The sequence below is a fragment of the Tachypleus tridentatus genome, chromosome 7, assembly GCF_004210375.1.
Source record: "Tachypleus tridentatus isolate NWPU-2018 chromosome 7, ASM421037v1, whole genome shotgun sequence".
Taxonomy (NCBI): domain Eukaryota; kingdom Metazoa; phylum Arthropoda; class Merostomata; order Xiphosura; family Limulidae; genus Tachypleus; species Tachypleus tridentatus.
Window position 1 is genome coordinate 81513245 of NC_134831.1, and position 24960 is coordinate 81538204.

Genomic DNA, 24960 nt, shown 5'->3' on the forward strand with positions numbered 1-24960 from the left:
TATATGTCAGAATTTGACTATATATTTTCTTGATGTAATTTTATATGTAGTACTGAAAAATTCGAGTACTCAAAAATTATATTTTGAATAACTGAAAACACTTTTTAATATATCAAACTTGTAACTTGTAAGGTTACACGAGTACTAAATGTGCTTGCTAACTTAACTCAGAAGGATAACACTAGAGGGAAGGCAGACAACCATTACCATCTCTTTCGCCATCCTTTCAGAGATGATTAGTGAGACCGACCTTCACGTTATAACTCCCCCCACGGCTAAAACGGAGAGCATATCTTGTTAGACGGAGATACGAAATCGCGACTGAGTGACCAACAGTCGGTCTCACTAATCATCTCTTAAAGGATGGCGAAAGAGATGGTAATGGTTGTCTGCCTTCCCTCTAGTGTTATCCTTCTGAGTTAAGTTAGCAAGCACATTTAGTACTCGTGTAACCTTACAAGTTACAAGTTTGATATATTAAAAAGTGTTTTCAGTTATTCAAAATATAATTTTTGAGTACTCGAATTTTTCAGTACTACATATAAAATTACATCAAGAAAATATATAGTCAAATTCTGACATATAGTCATAGAGATAATCATATTCTTATTTAAAATTGTGTTCTATTGTTTAAAAAATGTATGTTACACGTTCAACATTTATTTTCGGTTAATTTTTGAATCTTCAGTTTACCCGAAATGTAAAAATGCTTTTATGAAAGTTTATTGGTGTTATCATTCAAAAGATAATGGCCTAACGCGTTAAGGCGTGCGCTTCGTAATCTGAGGGTCGCAGGTTCGCATCCCCGTCGTGCCAAACATGCTCATCCTCCCACCCGTGGGAGCGTTATAATGTGACGGTCAATCCCACTTTTCGTTGGTAAAAGAGTAGACCAAGAGTTGGCGGTGGGTGGTGATGACTAGCTGCCTTACCTCTAGTCTTACACTGCTAAATTAGGGACGGCTAGCACAGATAGCCCTCGAGTATCTTTGTGCGAAATTCCAAAACAAACAAAAGGTAAATTTAGTAAGACATGAGTTAAAAAAAGTGGAGCGAACGACAATGTGTGGCTGCTTTAAGTACTTGGAATAATAATTTTTTTATATATTTTTATCGTTTTCATGGAGGTTTGTTTGTGATATCACTCGATAGATAACGTTATGTTTCATTAGCTTCAATCACAGCTTCTGCTTTTGAGATCTTGTCAAATTTCAGAACAGTACGTAGCATTATTGTATTTCTTATTTCGTTCACATCTACAGATAGATCGTTATATTGAGGTTCACGCCATTGTTCATTACAGTACAAATTTCTAAGAACCTCTAGACATTTCATGAGTAATCTTGTTTAAGCAGTATAGAGTAGTTCCAAAAGACTTTATTAGTTTGTGAACAGAAACCTACGTATGCCTGTTTCCATTTGATATGCTCAATAATGTTCGTTGAAGATATATTCATTTTCTTTAAATTAGTTGTTAAATTAAATATAGACTGTTCATTACCAAGTCGAAGAAAATATTTGTTTTCTTAAATTCACGGTCTAGTTAGTACTTGTTTCTCTGCATTAGGTAGCTAACTTTATTTCAATTATGAAGCTAGTACCCTAAAATAGAAATTCAGTTAATAATAATTTGGAAACTAATTTATGTAAGTGATTTAAATTCGAAGATTTATTAAATTGTTCTTAAATTTTGGAAATATTTCAAAACATGCATCCAAAATCTGTATTCTTTATGTAACAATAATGGATATTCCTTTGAAAACCAAAACTTCAAGCACGAGATATAGCGCTAGAATAACAGTATGGAAGGTTAGTTTTAATGGTGTCTAAGTTTGACGTTTAATGTTATATAACCTCGTTGAAATAATCTTACATGTATACCAATTTTATTCTTGCAAAGCGCAATTAAGTCTCTGCTTACAAAAATTAAACAACCTTAACGTTACATTAAACAGGCTAATGAAATTAGAAAGTCAAACTCTTGGACATAGTAAACATTTTCATTCTCTTGAATTACAGAAGAAAAGGAAAATTACAATTAATGTTTTATATATATGAATTTCCTCCAAATTAATCCCACATTTAATAAAATCCACACTTCATACAGTACATAACAAGACCAGCATTCTCCAATTTTGTAAAATTTTCTACGTTCTAAACTTTCAATCAGTCTATGCTTCTATTTTCTCTGCGCAATTTTTTGGATGCAGATACTTCCAGTGGTTTAACAGTAAATTAAGTTTTCTAGCTTATGAGAATAAAACTCGGGTTTTGATTCAAGCAATGACTAGATCACAGATAGCAGTTTGTTTTGGTTTGTGCTTCGCGAAAAATAAAGAAAATAAAAATTAACGTCTGTCTGTAGATAATCGAACAAAATGTTTAAAAATTAAATATCATGTAAGATTGTGAAGACCACCAAGTTTATTCATTTATGACAATGTTTTACTGGATAAATGATTTTGTTACATGCTATCACATACTTTAACCTTTAGGATGAAATAAAAGGCTTTCACAATACATTTTTTGCAGGTAAAAACACATATTTTCAAACATATGAGATCTTCCATTATCTACTAATATTATATTCTTTCATCAAGATATTAGAAGGCTTACATTACCTTTTTTGCCCTTTTGGAAAGGTAAATATAATAATACACACACTGAACTCATACAGCTGAATGTCTGCAGACTTACAACGCCAGAAATCAGGTTTAGATACCTGTGGTTGGTTGAACCCTATTTGTAATTTTGTACTTAATGTCAAACAAAATAAACTTTACATCTTTATGAAAATTTTAAAGAAATAGTATTTTGTTTCAAAAATTCACTATGTCTAAAATACAAAAGTTTATATTGGTTATAAATTTGTATTTCTTTCAAAGTTTCTGCGACAATTTGACCTATGAAACTCTTAGCTTAATTCTTTTGTGAAAGAATTGTTATTTCCACATAAGTAAAATTTAAATTGAAATAAGATAACTAAAACATTAATTTATACGTCGCTCCAACCTTTTATTGTAATGCTGCGAGGTGATGTTTCGTCATGTTTGTTTTTGAATTTCTCGCAAAGCTACACGAGGGCGATCTGCGCTAGTCGTACCTAATTTAGCAGTGCAAGACTAGAGAGAAGGCAGCTAGTCAACAACACCCACCGCCAACTCTTGGGCAACTCTTTTCCAACAAATAATGGGATTGACCGTCATATTATAACGCCATTACGGCTGAAAGAGCGAGCATGTTTGGTGCAACAGTGATTTGAACCCGCAACCCTCAGATTAAGAGTCGAACCCCTTAATCCACTTGGCTATGCCGGGCAGTTTTGTCATGAACACAATAAATTCTACACAATGAGTTATTTCCACTTCGTCCGCTTGCTTGCGGACATTAATTTCGGTTTCAGGTTCTCTATTCCCAGAGGAGATACAGATAACCGAGGTTGCTCAGAAAGATGCACTTTCTCTTTGTCCCACTCTTGTTTTAGAATATTGATGAAGCGACCCGAAAAAAAACACGAAAAAAAAACATAAGGTCGGAGTAGATCATCTTGATATTAGGTACGAGATCATGAGCAGGCGAGAAAGACGAAAAACCGACGAACAGACACCGGTCACCCGCTATGCGTGAATACCACAAAATCAACGGCCGATATACGACTTAGGGTTTATCATGACGGCCGGGATCCATAGATCCAATGCCGAAATTTAGATGTGGGGGAAACGGGAGAACCCCGAGAAAACCCACTTTCACTAGTTGGTGCCAACGATCCAGTTAGTGACTGTTTAGTTCACTTCATGAGAATGGAGGGTCTAAAACGTAGCTCAAATTGCATTTTTTACCAACGAGCAAAGGTTAAAGGGAGGTGGAGAATCCACTTCCCTGTTCGGCATGACCGCAGTTAGGGTTTAGTTTATCGAAGAAATAGGTGGACTTGAATTTACTGGTAGTGCTCCTTGGCTATGTTTCTCTACGGTGGTCTGGACTGATTTGTGATTTCTAACAACCTTAGTTTATAACATTTTGGTCTTTGTAATCTTGAAGTCTGTTTTAACTGGTGCGTCTTTAGTTATAGGTCGCGTGGATTGTATCTGGTCAGAGGTTGTTGTACTTGAAATAAAAGTTGTGGTCTGGCAGTATTTGTTGTTTGTCTTATTGGGTTCAATCAGTTTAGATTAGTTGCTGGTAGTCGAGGTTGAGAATGTTTGAGTGTCTTTCCCGTTGGGAACTGGATTAGACGGTAGTTCGTTGCTTGATTTTGACTTTCGTCCGTTGGTTATCTGTATCGTCTGAGGGTATTATAAAACTGCTGGTGGGTGGAGCGACGACGTGGGCGTTCGGCGCTGAAATGAAAGATATGATAGTAACATCCGTTTTGCAGGATGTAGTCAGCACTACGTTTTGACGTTGTTACTATCTTGACAAAGTGGGTGAGCCGGTTATTATACTTCGAGAAGATACGGTGGACTGCGTGTTGTCTAGTTTGTGTCTGGCTTTCCATGACTTGTCTGATTTCTTCTGAATCTATATTTGGGTGAACGCCTCTGAAAAACACTGAAAAAAACTGAATGGACTTTTAGTAGGGGAACAAATGATACTGAATATATATATGCAAAATTCTCGACATCACTGATACTAAATATAGTATTCCATGGTCGGCAAAAGTATTCTAGGTTTGCAGGTGTAGAGGGCTGAATGAAAATGCCGCCTCGGCGTAGGAAACGAGTCCTGTATGGGTCGATTGTAGCGTCTGGTTTGGCCTGAGCGATTAGCGTGACTATTTGAAGCGGCCTGAGGTTCGGCGGTAGGCCTTCGACGATAAAAGAGCAGACCGGAGGGGTTACTGGCGTGACATGTCCTGGCATTTTGAACAGCATAATATCAATACGTGTTGCTTTCACGGTGGCTAGCGCTGAAATAAAAAGAAACGCTTGCTGGCAAATGAATATTGGGTCCTTATAACCTAACATCTAACTCAAATGGAGTCATTATAAATAAGCCACTTGTAAACTGGTTAAATAATTAATTACAAATTTCAAATAAGTTAAAGTATATTACTACGTTTAAAGTTTACCAGAGGCATCATGGTCGTTGTTATTCACATATTTGAAATTTGCTCAGTTTGAGTCCAAGTAAAGATTTGATTTCCATTTATAAAGTCCTAATCTGAATAGATAGAGCAAAAAATAGTAACATGATTATGTTTTATCTCAGAAAGAAAAAGACAAATGATTTGGTGAAGTAATATTAACTTGCACGTAACTGACTTCTTATTGGAATAACGATTTTGTGCTGATATGTTTACATAAACAAATTTCATATCATTCAAAAACATGAACCTATGAATATTCTTATTTGAAGAAATAAAGAAAAACAGACAGCGATATAATCAACATTGTGTTTTCGAGTGAAAATTTAACATTACGTGCAATTAGAATTGTGAATATTTTACATTCATATAAAAAGAATAATTAAGGAAAAATATGAATTTCAGTAAGTTTTTATCACTAAAAAAGAAATTAAAAAGAAAATTCTTTGCGTAGAGACCTGAAGCATTCGCTGATTGGTCTTACAGTCTGGAGTTGAGGACAGTTTTTTTTGTATTGAAGATTTATGAGCACAGCTTGGGTCCTTATTTCTTAATATTACCTACATAGCTAAGTTAATTAAAACAACTATGTTTAGAAATAAAGCAGGATTTAAACATATAAAAATAAAAAAAAACAAAATTATTCATTCTTTCTGCACTTGTTTTTGTCATTAAAAATAATCGTAATAAACGAGAGAAACTGTGTAAAATCGGGGTAAACAGAACACTCTGAAAAACGTATTATCTCTGTTATTAATTTAATCATTATTTATGGTTTGTAATATATCTCATGTATTTTACAAATAGCAACAGATGACGTTTTTTTTTCCTTTTTTGCCATCAAATTAGTTTATATATTTCATGTAAGATGGCGACCCATTTTCTGTGCATCGATTATGTAATATTTCAAAATATGAATTATATGAGAATAAATTTGATTTAGCTTTCTGTTGAAACAAACACGAATTAATACCAAGACCATAAAAACAAATAATTTACAACTGCACAAGTAATGAAATAGATGAACGTCTTTGCGTCAGATGTAACTTTCGATCTTTCATGAGGTATCTTCTAGAAATGTTCAATTAGAGGTTGTGGAAGAAAAGAATATGGAAGATACTGTGGTGCTGGTGGGTATGGTGGTAATGGAAAATGAGGTTTTGATAGTGAAGGATATAGTAGCGATGTAAAAATAAGTTATTATGAGTAAGTAGTACCAAAGTCAATCCTTTCTGAGGGCTACATATGGAACATGTGAAATATACTATGCTTGAAATCATAACAAACAATTCACATGTTGGCAACCATTTTTAAACGAAAAAATAAATAAATTAGTAAAGAAAAATAATATTTAAGTAATGTAGACCGTCAAAAGATATCTAGTAATCATTGATAGCAAAACCGTACATGCATATTTAAAGTAATTGAAGATGAATGTTTGAAAGCAATACAGAAATTAGAAAAGGTTGTATAAATAACAGTATTGAGAAAAAAAAAAAGAGGCATTCCTTTCTTGAGTAACAATTAATTATGGACTTGGGTACTTTAGGAGAAACGTGATTTGACTGTTAAAATATGAACTTTCGTTTTGATCACTAACATTTCATCCTTTATTAAAATTATATATTTTTGTCTTGAGAGTAAAAACATAAGAAATAAAGAAAAATGTTTCCCACTACGTATTGTTTAAAAACAAAAACTCAATTCTACTCGATCGTTTGTTGCTCCTGTATTTCAAATGGCTTTCAAAGAAGAATGAGAGGTTCCTAACTTATAATTGTTTACCGCTCAGAAAATACGGTAATCTTTTGTTTGAGGATATTTTCCTTTCAATGTGATCTCAAATTGCCATTTCAAATTATAACATAATATGTGTGATGAAACTATAAGTTAGTGAAAGTATATTAACTGAGCTGCAACATTGGATTTATTGTTTGTTCTAGTTTATTTCCAAAAGTTACATAAGCTGTAATCACTTAATCTTTTTTTTCTTATCTATCCCTACGTGTCACTAAAATCATATAAATATGTGGAATAGTTACCTAAATAATGTTTTCTTATCGGCAGGGTGTACCAAAACTATAGTTACAATAATCGTTACTTAGAAATACTAAATTTACCTTTGTAATTAGTTAGGTACAAATTACACTCAGTGATATTTTGAACTTATACAAAATATATATACTTTTCTGCACTTATTAATAAAACTTTATTTGTTAATCCGTTTCAGTTAAGTTACCTTTTCTTTTAACACCATGTGGTCAAGGCACTCGACTCGGAATCTTAGGGTCAAAAGTTCGAATCTCCGTCACACCAAACATGCTCGCCTTCATTGCCGTGGGAGCGTTATATTGTTACGGACAATCCCACTATTTATTTGTAAAAGAGTAGCCAAAGAGTTGGTGGTGGGTGGTGGGTGATGACTAGTTCCCTCTTTCCAGTCTTAACCTACTAACTTAGGGACAGCGAGCGCAGATAACCCTGGTGCAGCTTTGCGCGAAATTCGAAAAAGAAAGAACAAACACAGCTAAAGTAGTGACGGCTAGCGGAAATAGTCTTCGTGTAGCTTTACACGAAATTGAAACCAAACATTCTTACACTAATTCAAGCTTTTTTTGTTTTAGGTGTATAATAATTATATAAAATCTTTGACAGAGAACATTACGACGATGTTGAATTTTTATCTTATCTACACTTAAACCAGTTTGGATCTATAATATTTATTGTTTTATTTGAAATCAAAGCTACATTATCTATTTATAGTGTCTTTGGCAGGGAATTGAGCTCCATGTTTTATGGTACAATGAAAGATATGGCTTGATGCGTATCTACCCTCCTACAATTGAGCCACTTTAATATTATACATAATTTCTCATTTTAGGGAAAGGTTTCATAAAATTAAATTTTATTTACATTTTCAGCAATACTTAAACGGTCAGCATCTGTTTTTGAATATGTTCAACAGAAACTACTTTTCAAAAATTTTCTAGCTTCTAACAGTAACCAAGACTTTAATGTAGATATTTATCATGCAGTCTTTTATTACTGGCTAAAACGTATATTTCTTCAATTTCATACTTACAATATTTTAACATAACATTATAACTATACTTACCAACAAAGCTTTCAAGATAGCTAGTTTAAAATATTTTAACAAGAAAAATATCCTGCTGTTTCTTTTGTTTGGAACGTCTTGCAAAGCTACACAAGGGTTATCTGCGCCAGCTGTCAATAATACAGACTAGAGAAACACTACAGTTAGTTAATGAAAAATATCAGAGTGTATCACAAAGACAATTAATGATGAAACTTTGTAGAATGGAATGCAACTGCCCTATGTGGAGACACAAGTGTAGAGGACCTGAAGATGAAAGGCGGAAGACTTACGATACGTCGACCTCTACAGTGTCTCCACAACAAGCAGTTGCCGTATATTCTTCAAAGATTTATCATAAATACTTTGCCTAAATGATCTATTAGAGAAAAGAATTAATACTTACTGTCTTGAAAGTAAAAATAAACTCGCAAATTATGGAACAGTAAATACACAAACTCTCTGAAACCTCTAATTAAACTCTGTATGGTTCTGAAACTAACCTAACTGTTAGTACTTCCGTACTTTATAAGCCATTCTTTACAAAATGTGTAATAAAACCAGCAAATTCAACAGAACTTTGTCTTCGCATAAAACTAAAATTTATAAATTGATTAAAATTTAGACTTTTTTACGTTATATTCACGTCAACTCGTAATCTAAAGATCTTAGGTTCGAATCCCGTCACACCAAAGATGCTCGTCTTTTCAGCCTTGGAGACATTATAATGTGACGGTTAATCCCACTGTTCTTTGGTAAAGGAGTATTCCAAGAGTTGGCGGTGAGTGGTGATGAGTAGTTGTCTTTCCTCTAGTCAAGACTGCGAAATTAGCCCTTGTGTAGCTTTGCGCAGAAAAAGACAAAACTAACAATCTTAAGGACACAGTGTGTCTGTTTTCAGTTGCGTTTAATTATCTATAATTCTTTGAGTGTTATTTTCGAAGTTCCGACAGATGGCTGCAAACTCGAGTTAATAACGACTCTTTGCCATGAATAAACAAACCTATTTTATGGTCTGTAATTTCTGTACGTTTTTCTAGGATGAACATCAGTTGTTTTCATGTCAATTCTTCTTGATTTGCAACATTATGACGTCATTGTTTTAGCTCAATAATAATCAGATCTCTCGCCATTAAGTAAACCATCCTTCGAAGTGAAATTTATTAACTTTATAGTGAATTCTGCCAATTAGTATAAGGGTACTTACTCACTTGCACTGATTAATTTAATTATTCTTAAGTACTCGAAGTATCTAACAAATCATACTTAAAAATCACTATTAGTAACTACACTTATCCATATCCCAAAGTTACATAAATAATGCTTCCTCTTTTGTTCTAACACACCGAAAGATTTTGAGCATTTCTAAGAAATCAACCATTTATTACGTTTTTATGTTCTTATTACCCTCATCTGCCTGATAATTTACCATTTATAAAAAAGGTTTAGCCTTTCTTAGCCTGACTTGCTGATTTAAATACAATAAAATATATCCCTGAACAAGTAAAAAAAGAAAATTGAATATTTCTTTTTATCAAATATTTATTTCACATGCCGAATTGTTCTAAGCAGACAGTGGTTGTCATAACCAGAGGGGTATTCTGTTTACTCTACGGCTTCTTATAAAGTAAATAAATAATTTACATATAAAAAAATTAGTGAACAATGGATAATAATAATATACGAATCTTATTCAATGTGAACGTCAGTTCACATTATTGGATTCGTACCGTAACTTATAGTTTAATAAATGATCAGTCACAAAAAAGTGTTTGTCTTTTATCCCGTAGATTCAAAAACTGATGTACTTCGGTGTAAAGACATAATAAAAAGATTACTTCAACCATCTGATCACCTTTAGTTCTTAACACTTTCTTTTCTTCTGGAAATTTCTTGTTACGTAATTATGCTTATATGTTATTCAGGTTTTTATAGTATTTGATTGTTACCATGGCCACGCTAGGACGGAGGTATGTCTCCAGATTTACAAAACAAAAATCAGCGGTTCGATTCCTCGTAGTAGGCTGAGAAATTGTTCTCCTGGTTGGGGCTTGTGCAGTAGGCTAATAACCTACTCACTTAAAAACCAGCTTTTTACTAAAACCGCAGAGTTTGTGGCCCTATGTTTCTTATGGAATTTAGTGGTACAATTATAGTTATCATATTTTTAATTTGTTACTCAAAATAAAACAAAATTTTATTTGAACTAAAACAGCCCTGATTCTAAACAAATAACCTGTTACTCTATCAATCTTTAAAGCGAAGGTTAAAATAACATTAAAAAAAGGCTCAGTTGCCTTTTTTCCAAAAAACGTAAGTTTATAATAATTTACACTTAAACGTATTCCTCCAGGAATGAACTGGATCAAAGGACATAGTTTATCTGCTTTAAATGCATTGTATAATTATCAAGTTTTTTATGTTTATCGTTTTAAACGTAAAGATAATTTTCAAAGATGGTTGAACTACTAACCACACCAACTAGTATCACCATTCAGGAAAATATAAAAAAACGTCAGTGACGTAATTAAAATTCGTTATGGAATTCACTCTATCGTATTCAAATGATTTCGGAACAGCGTTGAATATTTAGAAACACTAGACCACGTGCAGTCATGTTCTCTCTGCCGTGTGTGCGTCTTGATAATAACATGGCGAGGTGAGTTGAGGCGTGCGACTTGTAATCTGAGGTTCGCGGGTTCGCATCCCTGTCGCACCAAACATGCTCGCGGTTGGCGGTGGGTGGTGATGACTAGCTGCCTTCCCTCTAGTCTTACACTGCTAAATTAGGGACGTTTAACGCAAATATCCCTCGAACAGCTTTGCGCGAAATTCAAAAACAAACAAACAAGACAATAACACAAGTATTTGCTTTGCAATAAGTTTCGTATCAATTTCTCTTTGATTCTAAATTAAGAAAATTGTAATTGAAATTAGATTACTACAAATTATTTTACACAATAGCTTAATTAAATCTAACCCAGGAGATTTTTCGTTATGAACATTGAAAATTACTGAATATTTAACAGAAAGTTACACAATGTACCCTGTGTCCACTGATTGGATTTGAATCTTGGGTCTTTAATAACTTACCGTAATTCCACCTAGAGACATAAAAATAAACGTCGTGAAAACTGATTTAATAATTAGTTACAAATAACTAAAAAGTTAAAATTTATTACTTTGATTAATGCTTAGCAGACACATTTTAGTAAGTGCTCTTCATATTTTGAAATTATATTCTGAGTAAATTTTTAAATTCCAAGTATAGAGTTCTACACTGAATAGATAGAGCAAAAAATAATAAAATTAAATTATTTAATTCAAAAGTATAACCACTAATGCTTTAGTGTGATAATGTTAACTGCATTTGATTGATTTTGTACTGGAAGGAAGATTTTGTGCTGATATATTTACATCAACGAAATTCACGTCACTCAAAAATATGAACAAACATATGTTCGTTTTTCAAGAACAAAAGATATCAAAGAAAATTATAATCAAATTTTGTGTTTGTGTGAACATTAAATCTTACGTCCAATAAAAAATATGACGTATTCTATCTTCTTGTATAATATAATAATTTGAAAAATAAAATATGTATTTTTTTTTTTTTCTCACAAGAAGTGAAAATCTCAAGAGAATCCGCTGAACTCTCTTGTGAAAGGTGCAGTTACTCTCTTTACTGTTAGTCAACATAGCTTGGGTTAACATATCAGTCAAATATCTAAAAATAGAATTTGACTTCATATGTAAAAATATTAATTCTTCAAGAATACAAAAATACGCATTTGTCATGAAAAATAATAATAGTAATAACAATTATGTAAAATATATTTTAAGGTTGCCCCTTTTACCACAATGTGAAAATAACAAGAAGTATTTCGATGAAATTTGTAAGTAAAATTAACCTATTCCAACAAAAATATTAAATATGAATAAAGAAAAAGAAATATTTTTTCTATTTCATATTGTTTTTTTTTGTTTTCAATGGTGTTTAATATAGAAAAAAATAATTTATTATTAACTATATGTTGAAAACGATAAGAAATTGAATATTTTAAATTGTTATCAATTTAATAATGATTTTAAAACTTTTACGGCTCGTAATATCTTTCATATTTTAAAAATCATAACAGATAAGGATTTTTTGGCCTTGAAAGTAGTTCATATCTTGATGTAAGATGGCGACGCCTTTTCCGCCTATCATTTTATTTACATATGATTTTAAATACGACTTTACAAAGAACAAGTTTTAATTCTCTAGTTTTTAACCAAACGCAAATTTATGACTAAATGAATTCCAACAACTATCTTACAGTAGTATACAAATAAAATATCAGAATATAATATAAAATATAATACTTCGTTTGAACTTTCTCTAAAATGTTTTGATACTTGTTATTCACGTTTTTAGCGTAGTTTAATTTTAACCTACATAACTATTTAAATTCAGTTTATAGAGTCCTGCCAACAATAGATATATCAATAAATAATGACATGAATTTTTTAGTTTAAAAGGATTGCGATGAATCCTTTAGCGTGAAAATTTCTCCTCAATAACTTTGGAGTGGAAGAATGATTTTGCGCTGAGATATTTTTATAACGAAAATTTATATCGCTTAAAAACATGAACCGATGAATATTCTTACTTATAGAACACAACATGAACAAATAAAGTATAATTTTCATTATGGTTTTAATAAAAAATTACTTTTACGTGTAAATGGAAGATTTATCACTCAGCTTGGGTATCTGTGCCATTATATTGTTCACATAACTTAATTAATTAAAATAACGATGTTGTGAATAAAGAAGGAATTAAACTTCGGGAAAAAATAGACATAATTTCTGCACCAGCATATATTTAATTGTCATGAAAAATAATAATGATAAATTATAGAAGTTATATAAATACATTTTTCAGGCTGTTCTTTTTACCCCGATTTTACAATGATCAAAAATATTTCGTTGAAGTTTGTAAGTATAAAAATATCAGATACAAATGAAGAAAAATATAATATCTTTCTTTTTTCCATATTTGTTCTTTTTTATTGTTTTTAATATATAAAAATATATAGAATTTTTACTTACTGTTTAAAAGTATAAGAAATCCAATATTTTAATTGTTATGAATTTAATCATAATTTTAAAGCTTTTATAGCTCATAATATCTCTCATCCCTTAAAATTATATCATATGACGGATTTTTCCCTTAAAATTAGTTAAAACAAACACATGATAATTCCAAAACCAATCCAAACAAATACTTTAGAACTGTACAAATAATGAAATACATTGACTTTTCTGCGTCACCTGTATTCCTCCGCTAGTACTGCGGTATGTCTCTGGATTTACAACCCTAAAATCAGGGGTTCATAACCCAATGTGGCTTTGCTATGAGAAAACATACACGCGTTAGGTGTGAATTTCAAACTTTCATTATCAATCTTCTAGAAATGTCCACTTAGAGGATAATCTGTCAAATAATTTAGCAGCTTGTACTGATATACAAAAAGTATAGAAAAGTGGAATATATCAGTGATAACGAATTATTTTATTTCTTGAGTTTGTATTATATTAGTCATTTGTATGCCATATTTAGAAATGGTCTATCACAAAATCAAAAGAAGCTCAAGTGTTCGCATTGGGTTGTGATAATTAGTTGACTTCCCTCTTGTATTTCACTGCTATATTATAGACGGCTAAAGTAAAGAGCCTTCTAATAGGTTTGCCCGAAGATAAAAAACAATAAACGGGTGCTGTATCTGCATGGAGGTTATATAGTTGTAATACAAATGATATATTCACTTTTTAAAGTACGAACACTCATTTTCCAAACCATAACTCTTGCAACAGAATTAAAAGTTTTCCTCTGTAACGGTTGCTTGTAAACCAGTTCTAAACAACTCAAACTACATAATAAATACACATATACTTACAATTGCGAATTGGAATTTGGTATTTTCTACCAGAATAACACTTTATAAATACATCACATGAACAGCAAAGGCTTAAATGTAGCCATTCGTAACACAGAACTTTTGATTAGTGGGAGGACAAGTAGGTAAAATATGTCCCCTACAAGCAGAATACATTTTAATGAATAAAATAATAACCATCACGCTTACAACTTTGCCACATTAGGAAGTGCTGGAAATTTTCACCGGCTAAATGGTTTTATTAAGATCTTGCAATATCTTCTGACATCATGGTATTTATACAGGTGTTTTTGTTTAGCAACTGTCAAAGATATTTCGCCTGCCGTTATATTTACATATATATATGAAACTGTTTACAATTGTCTGTATTTTTAAAAAATCGATTTCGTTATCTTGTATAATTAGAATCGTAATTAGTGATATATGTGTTCCTATATATACTCGTAATAAAAAATTACGATGAAGAAATTTCAGTTGATTATCTTTATCCTCCAAAGATAAAACGGCTCTGTAGCTATTAATTAATGACTAGTTGCTGATAGAAAAATAACGTAATTAACATGTGATTTTACAACAATATAGATAATTGAAGTTGTGATCTAACAAAAGTATGTTGATGACAAATATATTTCGTGAATGAGAAAATTTTAATTCATTAATATGTATGGAAAATATATAAAGTTATAAACTGATATATACTTCAGTATGAATTTTCTATACGGTGGAATTTCATTATTTTGATTAAAATAGCAGTATGGTTGACACAAGAACTCTTTCGTAGCACAAGCTGATCAACTAAAACGTACATCAAAACGTTTTTCTCGTTTTCGGGCATGTCCAGACAGCGATTCTGAGAATTCACTGTACGCGAACTCTCAACCGGTAAAACACGTGTTTTCAATATGAGGCCGTCGAGTTCACATCAGGTGATATCTTGTAGTTCTACAAAGCATACTTTTCTGCATTGATTAATTAAACTGTATTTGCTAATCTGTTTTATTTAAATCACCTGTTCTTTCAATGCTAGGCCCAGCATGTCCACGTGGTTAAGGACCTTGACTCGTGATCTGAGGGTCGTGTGTTAGAAACCCTGTCAAACTAAACATGCTCGCCTTCTCAGTCGTGGGAGCGTTATAATGGGACGATGAATCCCACTATTCGATGGTAAAAAAGTAGCCAAAGATAAGTGATGATGACTAGCTACTTTCGTTCTAGTCTTCACTTCTGAATTAGTGATTTAACACTAATCAAAGCTCCACAATTTATAATTACACAAAATCTTGAATAAAGAATCATCACGATGGTTTTGAATAAATGAAAATATTCGTTAGTTTAAAATAAAGCAAACACATGAACTTTACAATCTGCACTTTGTTAAAAAATTTGTCATTCTCAACCTCAAATGATATGTAATAAAAATACTTAAGCAAATCGTGAATAAATGAGATACATCATGTTAAAATCATAACAAACAACTGGAATTATGGCAACTACAACAACAAAAAAGAAATCAACTGATAAATAAAAATAATATTTAATAATTAGAGTCCGTTAAAAGGTATGGAGATTTGTCAAAAACAAATGCATATAAACATACTTAAAGTTACTGAAAAGGACTGTTTATAAATTACACAGAAATTAGAAAAAAGATATATATATATTTATTTACTTTTACTTTACAGTGTAAGACATGCGGTTTAAACAAAAAGCCTTTTCACATTGTTGTGTTTCAAAATGAAAACATAGTTATCTTGATTTTTGTTGTTCCTGTATCTCTCATGGCTTTCAACTGGGCTATATACGGTGTACGATAGACTGTTGTTTGATGTTATTTTCCTTTCTAGTGCGATCTTAATTAAGATACAAACTATTCTAGAAAAACCTACATAAGGGCTGAAAGTTGGTATTATGACAAATGATGTCCCAAACTTTCTGTTAAACTGATATTTAATTATTTTTTTCAGAAACTTTGTTTTCAAATTTGGACCTAAACCATAATTTGTAAATGGTAAAAAATTACGAACATATTAAAATAACTGTTATGTCTCAGGAACCGCGTGTCTAGCTATGCATAATATAATCATTTTCCTGAATCATCCAGTATCATGTATCATACGATTGTTCGTGTTACAAACGTCATAACATCGTCTTATTATAATCTGGTTTATAGCACTTGATAAACAAAAATATAAATTATTATTGAACGAAAATAGATCTCTGTTAAGTCTCATTCATAGTATTATTGTTCATTACGTTATTTATGTTAAATAAATGCAGTCAGTGCAAATGGAATGACTGGTGTTTGCAGACTGATATATACGGACAACAGTGAATAAATTGACATTCGAATATAAAATTGTGATGGTCACAACCAGAAATTTAGTAGCTCATGAAACGTACAATTTAGTTTAAAATATAAACAGAATAAGCAGTTGAAGTGAAGAGAATAATAAATACATAAAACTCGCTAAACATTGAGATTAAACTTTAAGTTGACAACTAAAATGATATGTTTGTTTCAGTAATGTATTTGTTTGTCTCACAATGTTTGGTGAAACCTTCATGAAAAGATTAACAACAAAAAGCCGTTTATAGTTTCGAACAGATTAATAGAAACAAGGTATCTGGTCTACTTCACATACAACCAATACTTGGGCTACTCTTATATCACCGAATAGTGGGTTTCATTGTCACTTTTATAATACACACACACACACACACTCTCTCTCTCTCTCACCGAGATAGAAGCGAACCATGGATACGTGGATTCATTCTCCAAGCAGTTAACCACGAAGCTACATTCGCCCCTTTAAAATCTGACCATGTCTACATGATCAACTGACTAACATTTCACTATTACTGTAATAATGATCTTTTTTCATGTAAAAATTCAACACTTCAATATATAACAATATTGTTGTCATTCAACAGAACAGGAAATACAACCAGTGACCTAGCGGAGTGTCTGTTCGGGTGGACAGAGTACAGATAACTCATTGTATTGCTCTGTGCTAAACATCAAAACAAAAAACATAAAAGGAAAAAAGATAGATGGAAACTACAAATAAAATACATAATGGAAGTAACAATTTGATAACTCTGTATGTTTTAAACTAATTAGAATACTTTTCCCTTACAAAACATTATGTTGTTAGTTGTTCGTGATAATATACACTTGTTGTAATAATAATAATAATAGGAGTTTATAAATGGTTGAATCAAAAAATGTTTGTGCAATTCTTTTATTTAGAACGTTGTTTAATTTTCAACTGCTAAATTTGAATTAACAATAATTTCAAACTCTTTCTTTCGTACAACCGTATATTATCAATTGCAAACAGTTGTCCCAATCTATACGTGTCGTTTTTACGCATTATATGGACTTTCAACAGATAGTTGTCATTCTAATGCTCAAGCACTGTTGTGAAAACGTTTACAACAGTATGTATTCTTATTAATTGTTGTATACGTACAAATAATTGACTTGCGAGCATTTGAGGGTACGGAATTTTAAACTATATCTGTTGAAAACAACGTGTTGTTCAGATCAAAGTATACGAACATTTATGAATTTATCCCTAATAGACTAAAACCTCTAAACCTAGACGTTTTTATAATGAAATATTACCGTCACACATTTCATATACATTAAAAACACAGTATTACTTAGTGCTCTACAATTACCGAATTGTTACATTGTTACAACATTATCTCTTTGCATATTTCCATAAACAGAACGAATATTTATAATAATGTGATCGTCTTATTTCATAGAACAATAAAATTTTTTGTCCCAAAATGAGAGCTAATTAATGGAGTTTAAAAAATCGGAGTTATAAATATTAATCTAAACATGTATGTGCATATCCTGACAATCGTAAATTATTCCATAATATATGATTAAACTCATATAAACTTTTACACCAGTTGAATCAACGACAACTAGTACTACAACATTTGAAATTGTTTCAAGTGTGAACTCACATTTTACAACAGTTTCTCCTCGCTTATACAGCGGTAAGTCTACGGATTTACAACGCTACAATCAAGGATTCAATTCCCCTCGGTGACAGAATAGCCTGATTTGGTTTTTCTATAAAAAACACTTACACATAGATACAACAGTTGTTCTCATCATAGTCTGATAACAAATATACTACAGCAACGGATGTCGTCCAACTCTTATAGCTATTATAAGAGAATAGAGATTGATAAAACTTAAACTGGTGAAGAAAACTTTTTTATGTTAAACTTGTAAGGCTACGCGAGGATTATCTCCACCAGCCGTCCTTCAGCTGGCAGAGTAGAACGACGTGGAAAACAGCGAGACACTACCACTCACCGAAAACTCTTGGACAATTCTTTTTCCAACAAAAACTGGGATTGTCCGTTATATAACACTACCATGGCTGAAAAGGCGAGCATGTTGGGTGTGACGAAGGTACAAACCCGCGACCATCAGATACTAGTCGAGCGCCCCTAACTACATGGCCAACACACCCCACCCCCTTTGTCGTAAATGTCGAAAGTTTCTTATCTTGAGAACTGTTTTTAGTTTAAAATATTTCTCAAAGCTATTGCTTCTATAGCTAGATGCACTATTAGATATTTTATTATTCAAAATAATCATATCATTGACGTCAATTGGTTATAGTTAACAATACAATACTGTGACATAAATTATTTGATTTACGATGTCTACAAATTACATGGCGTTTATTTCAGTTCTGAGAATATAAGTGTGGTTAACGTATTCCTATTCATTCTAGAAGTTAAAGGTATGTGACCCATTGTGGCACCAGACATGTTAACACTACTCTTAGAAACGCCTCTCTAGATGGATGTTTCTACTGGTAAATAATTTCTGTAGTACAGATAACTAAAAGTCAAAAATGATAAAGACGAATCAGTTTCCAGTGTTCAAACTTTTCATAAATGTTACTTATATAAAATGTAATATTTTAAGATAGGAAAAATATGTAGGAAAAAAAAAAGAAACGCAAAAGGCAAAATATGAGACAAATTGTTAACAAGTTTATTCCGGGTAGTTCTGTATGACATGTGTGAAACTTTGAACCTTCACTGCTGAACATCCAAAGTCTGCAAAGGTGAAGTCCACGCTCACTAGTTGAAGTTTAACGTCACTCAACGTCAATAACGAGTATGCCCCCCGTGAGCATCAATAACTGCTTGATATATCCTGCCCATGGAAGCGATGAGATGACGAATCACATCCTGTGGAATGGCTGTCCACTCAGACTGGAAAGCTGCTGCAAGCTGAGGTGGAGTCTGCGGTTGAGGTTGTCGCCGTCGCAGACGTCGGTCCAACTCGTCCCAAAGATGTTCGATGGGGTTCAAATATGGTGATCTGGAGGGCCAGGAAAGAACGTTCATGTTGTGGTGTCTCAAGATGACAGTGGTGAGTCGGGCTGTGTGAGGACGGGCGTTGTCATGTTGAAAAACGTCGTTGAAGTTCACCATGATGGGTTGCACATGGGGCCTAAGAATCTCGTCGACGTATCGTTGAGCCGTAAGATTCCCTCGAATGTGCAAAAGGTCTGTTCTGGCATTGTAGGTGATGGCAGTCCACATCATGACGCTACCATCACCATATCTGTCAATATCATGCAGACAGTTTGCTGCAAAACGTTCACCTCGGCGACGGTAAACACGGGTCCTTCCATCTTGCCTACGAAGCATAAAACGTGATTCATCGCTGAACCAAACATGCCTCCATCGTCGATGAGGCCATACCCGATGTGTCCGAGTCCACTGCAGCCGTGCTTGACGATGTTGCTGGGTGAGGATGACGCCTCTGACTGGATGTCTAGGTCGGATTCCTGCATCTCGTAAACGGTTGCGTACGGTCTGATCGGAAATCCTACGCAGCCCTGGTATGGTTGAGGCAGAAGACGTCGTCGTGGTGGTCCTATCCTGAAGGTGACGAAACCGGATGTAGCGAACTTGTGCGGGCGTGGTCACACGAGGTCTGCCAGATCGTGGACGGTCACGAGTTGATTCATGTTGTTGGTGACGATTCTATAGCCTTGTGATGGTGCTTGGGTGGACATTCACAACTCTGGCAAAATCTGATCGAGATTCGCCTGCTTTCAACGACCAATGGCGTTGTTGCGTTGTGCTTCAGTCAGTCTTGGCGTAACTGTATTGCGTGTCGGTGGCTTAACACTGAGCTATGGAAACCGATAACCCGCCACTTTTATAGGGATTTTGCACATGTTGCACTTGCAGAACATGCAGATCTCTCAAACAAATTTATTGGATACGCATGCGTTTTGGTGAAATATCCGATGTTTTTCTCCGTTTTCAAAGTGCACAAATTTTATTGTTATTTTGGTCTGACAATCAGTGCCTTAACACGTGTAACGTTACATACTCTGAGCTTGTAACGTTATTACATATATTTCTCTTTAAAATAAAAAAATATCCCTTTTGCGTTTCTTGTTTTGAAGAGTATATTTATAAAAAATATTTTTTTAAAATATCCAGTTTCTCAGTACTGCGTTTAAAACTACACCAAAAGAGTACAATCAAATACTGACACAAATTAATAGAGAAAGTCATGTTTTTGTTGTTATGAGAGTATTTTTATTTAAAATTGTGTAATGTTGGTAAAAAATATAGATGCTCAACTTACCATATTTATTTTAGATTTATCTATATATTTTGAATTCCCAAAGTGCAAAAGTGCTTTTAAAGAATTTTGTTTGTGATAGCACTCAATAGAAAACGCCACATGTCAAACCTCAATCATAACTTCTGGCTTTGAGATATTGTTAAAATTCAGCACAGCATCTAGAACCATCGTATTTATTATTTCGTTCACATTTACAGATCGAAAGTTATATGGATAGACACGAACTTGCTCTTATGTAGCTGAAAACTGTAAAAATATCAAACAATTTAGGAATATTCTGGTATTAGTTAAGTTTAAGTGGAGAAGAGTAGTTCCAAACGACTTTATTAGTTTGCAAAAAGGAGACTACTTATGACGTTTTCATTTCATACTATTAAAAAACTTTGTTCAAACTATTGTCAGTTTCTTTAAATTATATATTAAAATGAATAAGTGAATAACAAATTTTGTATGAATTTATATTGTCATTATTATGTAACAATCACTACCAGTTTGAAGAAAATATTTATTTACTTTTCTTGAATTCACGAACTAGTTTGTACATGTTTCTCTGTATTAAGTAACTACTTTTATTTGATTTATGAAGATAATACCCGTGAAATACAAAATGAAATAATTATGAGTTGGAAAATAATTTATGTAGTTTATTTAAAATAGAAGATACATGAAATAGTTCTTAAATTCTAGAAATATTTGAAAACATGTATTCCCTTATTTAGGAACAATGGATATTCCTTTGAAAAACAATACAATAATCACTATACGTTGTACTGGAATAACAACATGTAAGGTTACTTTTAATGGTGTTTAAGCTTGATGTTTATTGGTATAAAATCTAGTTGAAATAATGTTACTTATATACGAACTTCATTCTTGCAAAGAGTAATTAAGTCTCTGATTTCAAAAATTAAACAACTTTTATGTTACATTACACATACTAATGATGTAGAAAACTCAACTACTTGAATCTGTCATTTGACAGAAGGTCGGAAAAATTACAACTTACATTTTAAATCTATAAATTTCCTTTAAACGCACTTTTTAAATTTTTTCCCTCAATACATCACACAACAAAACCAGCATTTTGCTGTTTCGAAAAACTTTCTTCGACATGCACTTTGAATCATTCCAATGCTTCTATTTTTAAGCGAGTCTTTTCTGAAAAGAAAGCCGCAGTCGTTTAAAGGTAACTTTGAATCTTACCACTATACAACTCGAAGTTCAATACAAGTTGTGACTAACTAAGAGATAGCAATATGTGTTGGTTTGCGCTTAGCAACACATAAACAATTAAAAAGAAATATATCCATTTTTTGAATATCGAATAGAGTATTTAAAAATGAATTATGAAGTTATGTTGTGAAAACCACAAAGTTCAGTCATTTATAATAGTGTCTTACTGAATAACTAATTTTGTTCCATAAAATCACATACTTTAACCTTTAGGATGGAATAAACGACTTTCAAAGCATATTCATTAGAGATATGTTTATTGTATTTTCAAACACATTAAATCTTCTATCAGTCAAATAATATTATATTGTTTCATCAACATAATGGTTTACATTACACACTTCTTGTCCATAGGTTCTCATCTACGGATGAATATACCAGGGGATATGTTGTTTACGTTTTCAATATTGCACGTATGTGAATGATTGACGTAGAAACAGTTTTTTCCTTAAACAACACTTATTTTATTTTCAAACTGGAGTTTGCTGGGTAGGCAATAACAAGAGGGGTACTCTGTTTATAATACCAGCTTCTTATCAAGCAAACAAATATCTCTACAGATAAAGGAAATATTGAACAACTGATAATAATAATATACGGATCTGATTCAATATAAGAATTTCGTTTATAATGTTATCCTGCAGTCTCTAAACATGGTGCATTTTACTGCTAAGTGATATTAAGAACGTTACTGACATCGGCTGATCACTATTATTCTTAATCATGGCTTTTCATCCGGACATTTCCTGTTACGTTCGTGGCATTCAACCTTTTCTGACTTGCCGCACACTACGACAAGCTGAAAATGTTGGCGGCACACCTGGAAAGCCTTAACGATTTTTTTTAGGTAAACGTTAAATAGCAAGCGTTAAAAGTCTTAGAACGAAAACTACGGCCAAAGCAAGCGATATTAATGTCATTGTGCATCGCGTTTAGATACACATAACACAGAAGAGTTAACTTAGAAAGCCTTAGAACGAAAATTACGACCAAAGCAAGCGATATTAATGTCATCTTCACCATTGACAATACTATCGCTTGCTTTGGCCGTGAGTGTCGTTTTAAGGCTTTTTATCGATTTTGTGGTATCGAAAAATTAAAACTTTTTATTTTTATTTATGTTTTCAATGTGACACTTGTGCCTGCTTCCGAGGGCAAATTAAATTAAAGCGAGGCTCTAACGTAGACAAACAAGCTCGCATTTCATCATCGACTGTCAGAAGCCTCTCTCTCTTTCTGGCTTTAATTTCAGTCATTGCTGAAAATTCAATTTCGCAAAACCATGAAAATGAAAGCAGAACTTCAACTGCTTTTGAACTGGTTGCAGGTTATGAATTTTTAATGGATATCCAAAACTCATCCAAGCTCTTTTCGGGGAATAATGACTGATAAAATTTGTCGTTTCGTAAATCAATTAGCTGTTCTTCCTCCTCAGTTGTAAGATTTGTTGTCTCGTTGATTCTGAATGGATAGGTCACCCAGTTATATTCGTCGACAGCATGTGACGTAAAGTAATGTTTTAGGTGGACTGTAGGTCGTTTAATGTGTTCAAAATTTGAGGAACAATTTTCTTCTTTGACGGAGATTCGTTAACAGAAGGAAAACAATCAAGGACTCCTAGATTTTATTCTACTACAATGTCACCTTTTCATCGAAGGCCTTCAGTTTGGACATTGCAGTAATAATGTTTTCAGGTAGTTTTTGGAGACATTAATTCAGAAATTTTAATTTCTCAAACCAGTCGGAGAGAAATTGAACCGTCAGCCACCAGATCTCATTATAAAAATAAAATTCAAAACGTGCTTTCTCAACCTCCAAGAAAGGGATTACTTCAGTTTTTAGTTGGACAATACGCTTTAACACCTTTCTTTTCAAAAGACATCGAACTTCAGTGTGATACTGTAGCTTTTTGTGGTCTGGATCCATCGTCTCACAGAGAAGAGAGAAAAGTCGAGATTGAAGTGGCTGAGACTTGATTAAGTTCACCACTTGAATAACTTGATTCATAATAGACTGCAAATCTTTCTGCAAAGATATGGAGGCGAACGCCTCTCTGTGAATTATGCAGTGAACAATCCTAATGTTTGGATTTTGTTGGCGCACCAGAGTGACGAATCCCTTGTTTTTCCTTGCATTGAAGGACAGACATCGGTGCAAACCCTGACACAATTATTCCAATGTAATTTGAAGAGCAAAATATTTTCAATCACCAACTCGAAAATGTCTTGGCTTTTCGCTGTACTTTTTAAATCTTTGCAAAATAAGCATTCGTTTACGATTTTTCCATCTTTTATGAATCGAACGAAAGCCAGAACTTGAGCTTTTCCACTAACGTCAGTAGATTCATCAATTAAAGAGACCACAGCAGAGACAATTCATCTTCAGGCGTTTCGAAGTGTTCGCAAACTTGATCCTTCAAATCCGACGACAAGTCTACAATTCTGCGCGAAATTGTGTCATTGGACAGTGGAACGTACTTAACCTTTTTGAAGGCATCTGTTTAAAACATAGTTTCAACGATGATTGCTAACGCCCCCGCAATGACTGATTCGGCCTCCGTATGCGCTTTCTTGCGTTTTGCCAGCAATTGAGCAACCTTATAACTTGCAATCAATTCTTTTTCGGGCAGCTTCATGTAGTTCACCAGCTTCCTTGATTGTTCATGTTGTTGATCCGCGAGATTCTCGAAGTATTCTTTTGGTTTATCCTTCACAGCTGAATGTTTTGTTTCCAATTGTCTCTTCAGTTTACTAAAAACAAGGGCCTCGTTTGATAAAGCTGCACTGCAGAGTAGGCACAATGGTAATTGAGAATGTTCCTATTCCAAAGCAATAAAACCGTATTCGATGTATTAGTTTTATACTTACGTTTGATTCCTTGCTTTTGATTTAACACATTCTTTTTTCCAGCACCAGACTTACTTAAATATTTTTTCCATGGATAAATGATA

At 32.9% G+C, this 24960-nt stretch overlaps 1 long non-coding RNA gene across 1 annotated transcript in view; it reads left to right on the forward strand.

Annotated features, from left to right (window-relative positions):
- Positions 1–24960, forward strand: part of LOC143256061 (uncharacterized) — a 40864-nt gene that overhangs the window by 2525 nt on the left and 13379 nt on the right. The window lies entirely within an intron of this gene.